Genomic DNA, 14,022 nt, shown 5'->3' on the forward strand with positions numbered 1-14,022 from the left:
TAGTCTGCTGGAAAAAATAATTAAGTTAAAAAAAAATAGTATTTTTTAATAATTCTAATTTTCTTTTGTTGCCTCTGGGTGTTTGCTGCAGGGGAGATGATAAATCTGGGCAGGACCAGGCACGGCGTGGGACAGGGGATTTTGGGAATGATTCACTCCCAAAGCCTCCCGCAGAGATATTTCTGATGAAAAAAAAAAAAAAAAAAGCCAAAATAGATTAGTTGGGGCTTTTTTAAGAAAAAAAGAGGTTTTACAGAAGTGACCCTTCCCACTAACCTCACCAATTTTCTTTTTAATAAGGAATAAAAAGCCTTTCAGCCAAAAAAAAAAAATCTTTACTATGAAAACATACATTTGGGTCAAAAAGCCACTTTTCACTGCAGGAAAATAAACCAACAAACCCCCCTGACCAATGCATGAAGTGTGGGTTGGCAAAGCTCATTGGGGTATGGGGCTTCTTTAGAGGCAACATCTCTCATCCTCTATCTTCTCTCGTCTTGCTCCTCATCCTTTAGTCCTTCTCCTCCTCCTCTTTCCCTCTCCTGTTGTTTCATTTTGTCTCTTCTATCCTCATCATTTTCATCTTGTCTCTTCTCAACTCCTCATCTTCATCTTCTCTTCCCAGGTGATGTGTGTTTCTTCATGTGCTCCATCCCAACACCCCTCCAGCCTCTGTCCCCTGTTCCTGATCCATTCCCTCGGAGTGCAAATCCCAAGATTGTCCCCTCACACACAGCCCTGCCACGCTGCAGGGCACATTCAGCAGCTGATGCCACCTGCACTGCCAAGGCTGGGGGGCACCAGGCTGACACCAGCCGTCCCCTTCCCAAAAAGGACCCCAAACCTTCCCTCGATGGAGATCACTGGATGCCAAAGGGCATCGGGGTGTTGGGCTGGCCCTGCGGAGAGACACAGGGACTGGAACAAGGGACTGGGACAAGAACCTGCTGGGATCTGGGCTGGGATGATGGCACATGGATAAGGTGACCAGGACTGGGATGAGTGATCTGATAGGGACAGGACAAGGTACATGCTGGGGTCAGGAGAATGGGAACAGGAAGGAGATGCCTGCCAGGGATGGGACGATGAGAGCCAGGACAAGGAAGCTGCTGAGGACGTGGAGGTGGGAATGGGCTGTGGCACTGCCGGGGACAGAAGCCAGGGGACCACAAGGAACCCAGTGGAGCCCAGCATGGCGCGCCAGCGACCAGACCATGGCGGTGGGGAGCATCCCCCAGCCCCAGCCCCTCCACCCCGAGCTGCGGCAGCGGAGGCGAGCCCGGGGGGCTCCGCCGGCTCCCCCCAAAGCCGAGCGGCTCCCGCGGGGCCGGGAGCGCCGAGGGCCGGGGCGCGGGGAGCGGGCGGCTCAATGCCGGGGCCTCACTCCCACGAGCGGATGAAAGGCTCCCTGTCCGAGCGGCATTAGACGCGCTGCGAAGGCTCATTCCCGATCGGTCACGCTCCGAGGCGCAGCTGCAAAACCCCCTCCGGGAGCCCGGGATGCTCCGGGGGCTTTGTTCGGAGCAGCCCCGCTTCCCGGGGAACCGTGACAAGACGATGGGATTACGGGGCAGGAGAAATGAAATAAAATAAAACCCAACCTCGCTGGGACCACGCTGGCTGGGCGGAAAAACAAAGGGGAGCCTCAAATTCCCTCGTGCTCCTGCCAGGAATGATGGCCCCACCTGGGCGGGGGGAAGGGGCACGGAGAGGGCTTGAGGATCCCCAAGGAGGGAAGGGGGCTTTTTGGGGGTGTCACCCCCATTTCTGCTCCCAAATCCTAGCGCTGAGCAAGCAAGGAAAAGGAGGAAAAACTTGCAAGGAAGCAAACCTTATGAGGAGGAGAAAGCCTGTGAGGAAGGAAACTTCTCAAGCAGGAAAACTTGAAAGGAGGTAAAGTCTTGAAAGGAAGGAAACCTCCAAGGAAGAAAACTGTGCAAGGAGGAAAACTTTACATGGAGGATAAACTTTGGGTGGGGGAAAATATCACAAAGAAAGAAAATCTCAAAAGGAAATGAAACCTTGCAATGAGGAAACGCTCAGGCAAGGAAGGAGATCTTGCAAGGAAGGATGTATTTGAAGGAAGAAATAATTTCAAGGAAGGAAAAGCTTTCAGTGTAGGAAAAGCCTTGTACGAAGGAAAATTTTACAAGAAGGAAAACCTTTGACAAGGAAGGAAATCTTACAAGGAGGAAAACGTTGAAGGAGAAAAGCCTTCCAAGGAAGGAATCCTCACAGGTTTGGAGGAAGTGAGCAGGTTGAAGGGAGAGGTTCTGCACCTTCCTTCTTGGGAGCAGCCCGATCCCTCCTGGCACAGGGCCCGGCACGGTTTGGCTGAAGTTAATTGGGTTAGTGAGCGGCTAAAGGGCGTAGCTTGTCCGGGCGCCTGCTCCTTAATGAGCATCTCATTTGAATCTATGCAAAATAGCAGGGAGCATGGAGACATGCTAATTAAAGTGATTGCTGTTCGCTAATTAAGCAGCAATTCTCCTGCCCAAGAGGGTATTCTCATGCAAATGAGCTCAAGGAGGGGAAAACATCGACCCAAAAATTGTACAGGGAGAAATTGCAATTTGGCACTGCCCCTGGTCGGCAAAACACCTTCATTATGATCCGCATTTTGAGTATTTTATCCCAAAAAACCAGACTTGGCTGTCTCTTCTGTGCTGAGAACAATCCTGAAACCCTCATCTTTTCCAGTGGCTGCCATAAATCAAGTCATTTATCTCCTCAACTGTGCCAACCCCGATTTTGTTTTTTCTGGGGTGTTTTCTTCAGATTATGGGATTTTTAATCTGCTGAGGATTTTTCTACTCTTCATTTTCTTTCTTTTTTTTCCCCTTTCACACTTGTGGAAATAATGACGTCCTACAGGAAATCTCCTGAGGGATAAAATTAGGGCTGGTAAACACAGGGCAGTGCAGCATTTAGGTCTCACAGGTTTGTCTGAAAACCATGAGATTTTATTTCAAGTCTAGATTTTTAGGGGGGTTTTAGGCTTTTTCTTTCTTTATTTTTAAACATAGCATCTGTGTTTCTTTGCAGTCCATGTGGTGCTGAAACCTTTCCAGGTGAAACTCCCCTTGGGATAAATCCCTTTCCAGCTACCACTTGTGAACGTGACCAAAAGAGTGAATGAAAACAAACAAACAAACAAAACAAACAAGGCATTTGGGGCATATTTTGGGTGCATTTGGGTTCTTTTGGAAGTGGTCAATGGTTTGAGCACAGTGTGAGCCCTTGATAAAACCCCTTTTTGCTATTTTTAGCCCGAGTACGGGGTTCTTGGTAGCATCATCTGGAGAAGGATGATGCATGGAGCATGTGTGGGGGCATTTCCCAGCCCTTTGGAAAAAGCGAGAGCCACTCCCTCACCCCAGCGACACTCCGAACATACATGGTGTATGCTGGCAGAGAGCCGGCGTGGGAACCGTGGGCTCTCCGGCGTGGAAGCGAGCGGACGGGATGACCTCTGCCCCGGCAGAGGCGGAGGCTCCCGGGAGGCCGCGCCGGTGCTCGGAGCGGGGCACAGCGTGCCCGCCCGTGGGGGCGGCTGTCACGCACAGGTGGCGAGCTCGCGTGGGTGCGGGAGCGCGCGGGAGCGCGGCGCTGCGGTGCCCGAGCGCCGGTGCCGTGGGAGCGCCGGTCAGCGTGTGCGCGGCCGCTCCGTGCCCGGTCCCGCACACGTGGGCACCCGGCCGCTCCGTGCCCGGTCCCGCACACGTGGGCACCCGGCCGCTCCGTGCCCGGTCCCGCACACGTGGGCACCCCGGCCGCTCCGTGCCCGGTCCCTGCCTTCCCAGTCCCGCCGGTGCCCAGAGCACCTGCTGTGCGGGGCGGCATCCCGCGGGTCCCGGCGGTTCGGGGCCGCGGTCTCTCGGCCGAGCTCTGCCCGGCAGCGCACGTGCATCCCCTCCGCCCCTCCCGTTCCCCTTAAAGGGCCCGCAGCGCCCCGCTCGGGCCGCACGCTCGGGCCGCGCTCACCGCCGCCCGCTGCCTCCCCTCCTCGGGCGGTGGGTCCGCCCGCGGGGCACCCGTGCTCCCCCCAGGCCGGCGTTGGTTCGCTCCGCGGGGCGGGGCGGGGCGGCGGCGCCTCCCCCGACACGGGGCGCCGGTGGGAGCGGGGCGGGGAGCGCAGCGCGGGGGGAGATAAGCGGCGCCGAGCGGCCGGGCGGCGCTGGATGGAGGCTCCCGCCCGCCGGGACGCCCGCCCCAGCCTGGAATGTCCTGGCGAGCCGCCGCCGAGCGGCACCGGCACCAGGACCGGGACCAGGGAGGGGGCGCGGCGGAGAGGTAACGCGCGCGCTTCCCGCCGCCGGCGCGCGCTGAGGGGGGCGCGGGCGGGCGCGCGCCGGGAGGGGCGAGCGCGGCTCCTCCGTGAGGGGCGAGCGCGGCCGGGGCGGCCGCAGGTGGCGGCGGCTGTCACCGCCCGGGGCCCGTCCCGCTCCGCTCGGTGCCCGTCCCGCTCCGCTCGGTGCCCGTCCCGCTCTGTGCCCGTCCCGCTCCGCTCGGTGCCCGTCCCGCTCCGCTCTGTGCCCGTCCCGCTCCGCTCGGTGCCCGTCCCGCTCTGTGCCCGTCCCGCTCCGCTCGGTGCCCGTCCCGCTCCGCTCGGTGCCCGTCCCGCTCTGTGCCCGTCCCGCTCCGCTCTGTGCCCGTCCCGCTCCGCTCGGTGCCCGTCCCGCTCCGCTCGGTGCCGGTCCCGCTCCGCTCGGTGCGCGGGGCTGAGCCGGTGCACAGCGCTCCGGCCGGCGGGACGAGCCCTCCGAGCCGCCCCAGCCCTCCGAGCTGCCCGGCGCTGATTTATGGTCTCATTTCGCGGGGAACGCGCCTCCACTTCACTCTATTTGTCATTTAAACGCTGCTCTGCTGGAAGGAGGTGCCGTAGGGGATGGGTTTGGGTTCGCGTCCAGCCTCTTAACTGCCTTAAAATGGTTAATCTCAATGTTTTTAACCTGTAAGGTCACTTTTCTCTGCAATTAGAGCGGTGGAAAGTCAGTCCCTAAGGCAGGAGGTGGTGTGTGATGCCTGAGGTCTCTGGCTGTAAAGCATCCTGACATCTTATCTCTGTTTTTATTATTTTTATTGCATTAAGCTGCCTACCTTCTTAAAGCCACGCGATTCGTGAATTTTAAATTACTTTCCCTTGCTTTATCTGTCTCTTTGCCAAAAACAAATATAAATTATATAGTTCCTGACTTCTAATGGAAGAACTTTCCAGTCGTCTGTCCCATGCTTCCAATAATGATGTTTTTTAAACCAAAAGGGATGTGTTTTTCAGCCGTGACATACTGTCGGGCACCAAACAGGCAATATTTATTTTGCTCCCGCCTCGTAACTGCGTAAAGGGTTGATGAAAGGGTAAATGTGATGGCTTTATGTAGCTTTTTCTTTTTAATTATTATTTTACTGCTTTCCCCAACTGCTTTGCTGCCTCTGGGAAGGAGTAGTCGCGCCGAGCCTGTGGCTGTAAAGCTGTCAGCTCTGAAGGGCTGTTTACTCAGTGAGTTGTATCTTTCACACATGCACCAGAAATACAATTTACTAACCCGAACACCAGCCACGGTCACCGAGGTTACGGGCAGTGTGGAAGCTTTGGTTCTCTGGGGTTTTATCCTTCGTGGCCCGGTGCTTTCCTTGAACAAAGCAGGTAATCCTGGGGTGCTGGCATCCCAGCCGAGCTGTGTGGAGCCCGTTTGCTTTTCTCCTCATCTCCCACAACCCGGGTGTTTTGACAGTTGCGATTTATGGGATGTACAGCCTGCCCGTAGCTGCTTTAAGGAGAAAAAGTGCTTTTGTGGTAGCGGTTCCTGCGGGCGACAGCCAGCTCCTCCTATATTCCAAAAATTCACAGTGAACGTTTCCCAGCACTATTTCTTAATGCTTTTCTCTTGAACTTGATATTATTTGCCTTAATTACTGCCAGCATGCTTTTGTTCCACCAAATTAAAATAGGTGTCGAGAGCATGAGTCGAACACATTGAAACCAAACCCTGCTTTTTCAAAGCAGTTGCAAGCCTGTCTTGTGGGGAGGACTTGGTAATGGAGTGATTAAAAAGAAATAAATATTTTTGACCTGTATTCCCCTTTCCATAAGAAGAGGGAAGCCTCTGACTGGCTTGGTCTGCATCCCAGAAAATCCTCAGGCTTGTGGGGAGACTGTTGCTCAAAGCTGTTGAAAGCTAGACTCAGAAGGCAGGATCCACTGAGTTACCTATCATGTTAAAAGGTATTTTTTTTTCCTCCTCAAGGGGTAGGAAGTGAGATGGGAACCTGCGGTGTGGAGGGATTAGTAACTCACCCAAGGATGAGCGGGGATGTGGCTTTGTTGCGTGGATTAATGTGATTTACACCCTTAAGCTGCTCTGAGTGCCCGTGTGTGCAAGGTGAAGTGTGGGCGGGCAAGCTCGGGTACACCACGGGAAGTAGCTTGAGGGGTTGGTTTTTGCCATCCTTCATGCAGTCTTGGGGATTTTTCATCCTTTTTCTCTGCTTCTTTGTCCCCAAACCCTGGGATAGTGCCAGTGGGGTTTGGGCTGGCCCCCACCATGTGCACCCTCTGTTGGATCACTGGGCTGCTCTGGTGCTAAAATTTTTGGGTTTTACCCCAAAACTGAGGAGGGGGTGGAAAAAAGCCTTGCAAGGAGAGGCCTGGCTGTGCAGGGCAAGTCCCACCAGTGCTTTCATTATCTCAAGGTGTGCTGTAAGCCCATAAATGAGGCTCCTGCTTACTTTGGCTTGCTGGTGTGCCAGAGGAATAAGGCAGCTGTGCTCTGACTTCAGGTGATGTCACTTGAGGATTTTAACTGTCAGAGCTTAAAAATACCCTGGCTTGTTTAAAGACTGCTTCTGCAGATGTGGAAATGGGGAAGCAAAGCAATGGATTGTGAGTGCACAGCCACGTCAGGGTCCAGCATCTCATAAATCCCCCTCTGGCTGTCCCACAGCCGATCTGCTCTGCCTGATGAGGCCTCAGGTGTGCCACAACCAGGGCATTAATTGGTAGGTGCTCAAGATGAGGCACTACCATGCACTGCAAGACCAACAAAGTCTCAGTGCCAAAAAAACTAATGGGGTAACCTGTGATGATTAAATCATTTTGGGAAAAAAGCTGTTTTCTGATTTGGTGGAAGAGTCGTCAGCACTTTCTCCTGTAGGGTTGGTGGTGTTGGTGTGACTGGGTGTGTACAGGACCAAGTGCTGTGATTTCAGGTTGTTTGCAGGGCTGGGTGTGAGGAGCTGTGGGTCAGGGGCTGATCTCTGAATGTTTGTATGTGCACATAGAATGAGCTGTATTGAGAAGGTTCCCTGCAGGTCATGTGAACTGTTTCTAGTTCTGTGTATAAGAAGGCATTGAGCTTCACCTGGATTTCCCATATCACCCTCCAAACCAACTCTTCACACCTTCTCCAAGAGCTCCTTTACCTCCTCTGTTTCTCCAGGCCTTTGAGCCTGTGGTGGAAAACCTCCTGCTCTGCATCTTCCTTGTTCCCATGTTCACAGATGTGACTCTTGAGGGGTTTCATTGCAGTGCTGTGGTCTTGGCACATAATCCTATACAAAATGATGTGGGAATGTGGTGAACCTGTTGGTGAGCTTCCACGAGGCTTCAAAACTTTTGGTTTAGTACCAGAAGCCCTGAGACTGAGCAGGTTTTCACCCACAAACCTGCTGGGTTTGGGTATCTCAGGTAGTGCTTTTTATGGAATCGCTTCAATTGGAACTCATCTTTTGTTAGGCAGCATCTCATTTGTATAAATTAATTGGTACTGTAAACTTGCCCTTTGTATGTAGAGTCAGGTTTTTGTCTCCTGCCTTGCTTATGAGCTGCTGACTAGTGAGTGGCTCCCTTGAGCTGAGTCCTGTGTCTGCCTCCTCACTGTGGTCTGCTGTCATTCTCTGGTTTTTGGCATTTCAGTGGGCTGGGGATCTTCAGGGCCAGTTGCTATCTACAACTGGGGTGAGACAGCTAAAAACCTTGTTTCAAGTGGAACTGGTCAAATTTCCTCTTTAAATGGGAATTTATAGCGTGCCTTGCAATCCTGACTCTTTAAGCTGGTACTTGGGCACCAAACTGTTCTCTGACCACTATTTTTGCTATTTTGACACATTTTGTTAATTTTGACCTTTTTTATTATTTGGGCTGCTACTTGGTCGGTTCTCCAGGTGTTTTCCCTTTTCTGCTCACTTTCTGCTCTCCTGGAGGCCTCCCTGAGCAAACCCTGCTATTGTGTATCCCCTTATCCTGCCTCGTTTGCTCTGGGATGGTGTCTTTGGCAAAGTCAGCAAAAACCTCTTTGCTGTGTTACTTTGGCTGGTGGGAGATCTCCAACTATGCTGGCCCAAGAATTTCTAGACTAGATAGTTTCCTCTGTGTGTGTATATACATTCACTTTTTCAGTTGAGTGTTCTTTCAGTAATTTCCTTGGTAGATGGCTCAGTACAGCTTCCAGGGCTGAGTGTGTCAGAGTTTTCCACTTGAGTTCCCTAGCTCACTTCTCCCTTTCTGGTGGGGATGATGGTTCTCCAGTGACAGGCACCACTTCAGGGGAAATGCTTGTTCAGCCCAGTAAGGGATTGAGCCTTGTACATCCAGACCACCTGCCAATTCCATTAAGCCCATAGTCATTCTTTCTGTGTGAGAAATATCTGCTGTCTTTCAACAGGAGGGAAAGCAATCACGTAAGGTGGGTTGTTTTCCCATTTTCCATACCTATGAGATGTCTTGGAGCTCTTCTAGCCAGGTGGGACTCTATTTTTTTTTTCTTTTTCCCCCCTTTTTTCCCCCTTTCCCAGCTCCTTGGGCGCAGTTTCACGTTACAGCTCCATCGGAGGACTCGCTGCTGCAGGAGGTGGCAGGTACATTCCTGCCTCTTCCCTGCTGCGGGAATCCAGCGCTGGAGCAGCCGCAGGGGAGTGACTCCAGCTAACCCTTCAAAAAAAAAAAAAAAAGTACCCAAGCCCCAAACTTTCCTGGATCTTGCCTCGAAGTTAGAGTTGCTAAATCTTCCACTTGGATGACTGGGAAGGCCCTGGGGGGCTGGAGGGACTGGTGGGGGGATGGTCCCTTTTGGCAGCACAGGCTTCTAAATTGGCTTTGCTGTCTCCTGATCCTGCGTGCTCACTCTGCTGCTGAGCCACGGGTGGGTGCCTTGCAGAGAGGGAGGGGTTCTGGCCAGCTCCCTCCATCTCCTGCCTCTGGAAATGCCCAGTTGAACCAGTCCAGCTCCCAGAAATGGGAAAAGGATAAAATAATTCCCTAAAGCTCAGGGTGAGCAAGACCAGCTTGGCTGGGATATTGCCATGAGCTTGGCAGCAGGAGGGAGCTGGGGCAGGGGAGCTGAGCATGCCAGGGAAGGAGAAGGAGACCATCCCTTTGGCAGTGGCTGAGCTGAGAGGTGAAACCACACCCTCGGCCTCACCTGTCTCTCTGATCATGTCTTTGATTTATACCCTGGGTTCGACTGTTTAGCTTTCCCCGCAGACTCCAACCATTGAATCTGATAATGAACCAAGTGGTTGAGTCTTATTTGTTTAATTTAAAGAGAAGTTTAATGCTTCCTTCCTCGCCGTGTATGGAGACTCTGCCTCGCAGCCTGTGGTTTTCTTTGCAATGAACCTATAAAATGCCAAGACAAGGACTAAAAAGCTCGAGCTGTGGGCAGCTTGTCATTGAAACAGTCTTGGCAAAGAGGCTGAGCACCACAAATGTACATTTTTTGGGGGGTTTGAGGGTGCTTTGTCTCTGCAAAGGTGTATGAGGTTGCCTGTCAGGTGTTCCCTGCCAGCTCACCTTCTGTGTGCTGGTGAGCCCTGGGTGTGGTGGGCTGCCAGCAGAGGGGCTGTGGGGAGGTTCTTGCCCCTCCTTAATCTTAGATGAAGAACAGACAGGTCCTGAATGTCTCTGTAATCGCTCTGTGGCATCTGCTGAAGTACAGACATGCTGGCCATGTCCAGCCTCCTGGAATTGCTGTTATATTCTGTGTAGACACCTTCTGTCCAAGTGCAGCCTGCTCTAGCTGGAGATGCTCCTGCAGGGGGATGGGATGGCACTGTTTCCCAGTCCCAAGTGAGTTAAAGAAACCATTTCTCTGGGTAAAAGGCCTCACTATAAAGAATCTTGCAAGAAATTAATCTTTTTTCCATGCCCGTTTGGGTGATTAGGACTCAGGTGACTGTTCTTCTCCTGAGGAACAGAAACAAGGGAAGGGGACAGACAGTTCATGTGGCCTCTTCTGAAACAAACAGTGATTGTTTAGAGTCGAAATGCCCTGCTTTCTTCCAGATCAATCCACTTGAAGTTACTGTAGACAGGTGGTAAGTTTTCAGCTTTTAATTTCTTTTTTTTTTTTTTTTTTCTTGCTTGTTGTTAGTTGAGAGCCAATAGATCGGCCCAAATAAGGCCATGAGAAAGGCTGGCCATTTCCAGGAGGATCCACAGACAGTCAGTGCATGACTTGTTGCCTTTATCTCTGAGATCAGGAGATTCCTTTGCAGTGATGGATTAATCCACCCTTGAGTGAATAATATAACTGAGAACAAGTAGGAGCCAGCGCTCCGAACAGATGATTTGTTCAGTACGTGTGTGCCTCCCCTCCCCCTCTGAAAAGCATCTTTCTTCACCGTTTCATTCAGCCTGTTGAAACCTCACAGCAACCTGTGTCTGCGCCAGCCCCCGGCCCGGCGAGGGCGAGGATGGGGCTGTGCCAAAGGCCTCTGCTCCCAGGTGCAGGAGAAGACAAAGCAGGATGGAGAGAAGGTGCCTGTGGGCTGCTGGGGCTGTGATGTCACCTGTCTGCTCTGGCCATGACATCACCTGTCTGCGTGTTCTCCTGACTGTAGGCGAGAGTGTTGGTGCTGGCACCTGCCCGGGGTGAGCTTGCACAGCTCCAGTCCCTCGCTGGCAATGACTGCACCCCAACGTGAGGCAGCGGGCTCTGCAGCCAGGAGAAGTTGTGTAAAGGAGCTGGAATGTTGGTGTGAACTCACTGGGCACAAGGGGATGGCAGTGGGTGGTTTGAACAGGAATATGATATTTAGGAAGATGGTTCTTCAGTTGTGCCATGGCAGATCTGTAACTCATGAGCAGAGCCATGGCTCCTGGAGGTGCTTGGGGATGTCCTGGAGCTGGACACCGCAGGCTTCAGTGACATGTGGGCAGTCCTTGTTAACACACCTCCAGTAGGATCCAGGGCTGGAAAGGAGTTGTGCAGCTACAGCAGTGGAATTCATGTAGCGAGATCTGTTATCATCCCTGTGGATACACTGGAATAATTCTTTGGCAGCTCATATGCTGGGTCTTGTTGCTTTAACATCTTGGAATGCATCAAGGCTCAAAGGTGTGAGATGCCTGCGGCTCCTCCTGCTCAGGAACCCCCCCCAGGCAGTCACAGTCTTAGTGAGAAAAGCTTTGATTGCTCGAGGTCAAGTTGGTGGAAGTCCCCAGCTTTGGCTTTCCATGTGTCATGAGTTCCAGTAGCCTTGCCTTGATCCCATGCTCTTGGGATGTGGGATTGGAAGCATTGGTGGCAGCTTTCAGCTGCGTTTTGGAGAGTTTCTGTTCTCTGTGGGATCAAGATAACATACTTAAAATGGCATTTTCCCTTTGGAGAACGGGCTTTGCTGCTGTTGGCTGTACATAATTTCTGGGAGCTGAGGAGTTTTGCTGTGTAATGTTCCAACTCCATGTAGATTAAATGTATTGCAGAGTCAAAATAAACAATAGCATGTGGTTTTCCTTTGTTCCCCCCCCTTCCCCACAATAAGAGTTCACAAAAGTTCTTGAATTAGGGCTCTGTATGCCATACGCTCAAGCGTAGGCTCAAATTTTCATAAAACTTGCTGAGGGCTGTTACTACTGGGGATCTTTCACCTTTGGGATAGCCTTGGAAATCTCTTTTTTTCTCAGGAGCTTTTTCTGAAGGTGTGTTTCAGTGTAGCACTCAAATACTTGTTGCCTTAAATGCTTTGCAGTGACAGTGTATTGCAGCTTGATGGAGATTTGAGACTCCTCTAATAAAATGCAGGAGAAGGAGGAAAACCCCGAGGGTTTTTTGGAACAGAAGATGTTTTCTGTTCCTGCCACTAATCTCTGTTGCAGAATGAAATAGGAATGTATACTTTAAATCTCTGTCAGGGTGTAGAAGGAAGCTGGCAACGGATGTAATCAAAAATGTTATTATCAAAACTCTCTAAGTATGTTGAAATTTCAAACTTAATGATATAATTTTAAATTCAGCTATTCAGACTGAGGCATGGTTCTGGGGTGCAGATTTGCACTTCCAAATTGTGCAGACCAAATTGTGTGGACCAGAGAGGAGTTTGGAGCAGACTGTAGGTGGTGGGTACTGCAGTGGTATAGCTGGAGTCTTCAGCCCTGAGATTTCCAGTGACTGGGCTGGCAGCATTCAATTGAGGAGTGATTTTCTAGATTATTGACTTTGTGGCTGAGCACTTAAAAAAGGGTCCAGTTTCCAAGTTAGCATTTTCCCTAATTAGTGTGTTTGTCGTGGCTTGTACGTAACCAGCATGTGTAGAAGGTGTACGTGTTCAGAGTTTGTCTGAAACGGCTCTGGGCACAGTGAACACAAGGAAGCACACCAGATCTAATGTGCAGCAGCAAAGACTCTACCCAGTGTGAGAGGAGACAGAAAGTTTCCAGCCTTAAACTTGGCATAAGGGAACTGCGAGTAACCTTCACCCTTCTGACCCTTCAGCCTTGAGTGGAGAGGCTGCAGGTTGAAGATGCAGAAGAAGCTCAAGTCCTTCTCCGAGCCAAAGGTGTGAAGCTGTTTATTTTCACTGGGACAATGTATATATTGCAGGAGGCAGATGCTTGCCTGCTTAACCCAAGCACTCTCTGCTTATCTGGGCTCTGGCGAGTGTACAAGTGTTGTCCCTTCTAATCCCCCAACATTAAACAGTCCAGGCACCTTTCCCTGGCTGAGCCTGGGATTGCTTTAAAAAACACACAGAGAGAAGCCAACAAAAAAAACATTTGCTTTCTTTGCCAAGTTTAAATGAAGACTAATGCCGTGGTGCTGCTTAATCTTGTTTTTCTTGCTATCTGATGGATGCTAACGTGGGATGGAATCAATCCCGGCAGCCGGTTATCTTTGCAGGGCCCCCATGTTGCTGAGCTCGGCATTAAAGTCTCGTGGGGGAGTTGATTTGCTATGAAGAGTCTGGAACTTTCTTCCTATGTGGCGAAGCTGTGGCTGTGGTATCCATCTTCCTTTGGGAAGGTGTCTCCAGGAATTGCCAGTCTGCTGTTGGACGTCCAAACAGAAATGCTGTTCAGCAAAGCAGGATATGTCTGAGCGAGTGGGAACAGGGCACAGTCAGGTGAACCTGGCGGAAATTTCTCTCTGGTCTCTGTGATGAAACTTAACTCTTTTCCTATCAGTTGCTCATGTTTGAACTGGTTCTCCTGGGAACAGCTGCCATGGCCCCGATTTGCAGGAGGTGGTTTGGGCTCTGACTCATGACCTGCCATTGGGAGGGTGCTGCCCCGAGTGCCCCCAGTCCTGGGCAGGGGTCCCTGCTGCTGGCAGGGCTGAGCTGGCAGCTTGGGCTTGCAGTGGGTGAAGCAGGAGGGCTGGAGGAGCCAAACCCTCAGGCCAGAGCTTCGTGATGACTGCTGCCTCCCTCCCTTGGATCAACACTCTCCTTTGGCTCTGCTGGCATGAGGAAGGAGGCGGGAAGCTACACCGGTGCTGGGTTGTGCAACACCACTGAGCAAAGCCAACCCAAAACCTCCCTCTCTTTCCCCCATGTTCCACTACCCCTCTCCTTGCCTGGGATCCAGGTTGGTTTGTTGTAGCAAACCTGGCCTGACCAACACAGTTTTTTCATTTCTTTTTCTGCCAAGCAGCTGCTTTTATCTGGGCCTGAGGCAAAGGGGCTCCTTTTGCTAAGCAGTATTGTCAGTTGTGTCAGGATTCCTTCCCTCGAGGTGAAGAAGTGCAGAAGCGTGTGTTTGCCAGAGAGCTCGGACTTCAATTTTGAAACCAGGTTTGGTCTTTT

General features: G+C 51.8%; 1 protein-coding gene across 4 annotated transcripts in view; it reads left to right on the forward strand.

The window, feature by feature from the left end:
* The first annotated feature begins 4,141 nt into the window (after positions 1–4,141).
* The window catches only part of CDON (cell adhesion associated, oncogene regulated), a 59,782-nt gene continuing 49,901 nt past the window's right edge, over positions 4,142–14,022 (forward strand). For 3 of the 4 annotated variants that reach the window (XM_085560145.1, XM_021525766.3, XM_085560146.1), the window contains exon 1: positions 4,142–4,293. The gene's annotated coding sequence lies outside the window, so the exon portion shown is untranslated. Of the gene's footprint in view, positions 4,294–4,807; positions 14,011–14,022 lie in introns of those variants that run through there. The other variant, XM_085560144.1, reaches the window with a different exon arrangement.

This window comes from Lonchura striata, chromosome 24, assembly GCF_050655825.1.
Source record: "Lonchura striata isolate lonStrDom1 chromosome 24, ASM5065582v1, whole genome shotgun sequence".
NCBI lineage: Eukaryota > Metazoa > Chordata > Aves > Passeriformes > Estrildidae > Lonchura > Lonchura striata.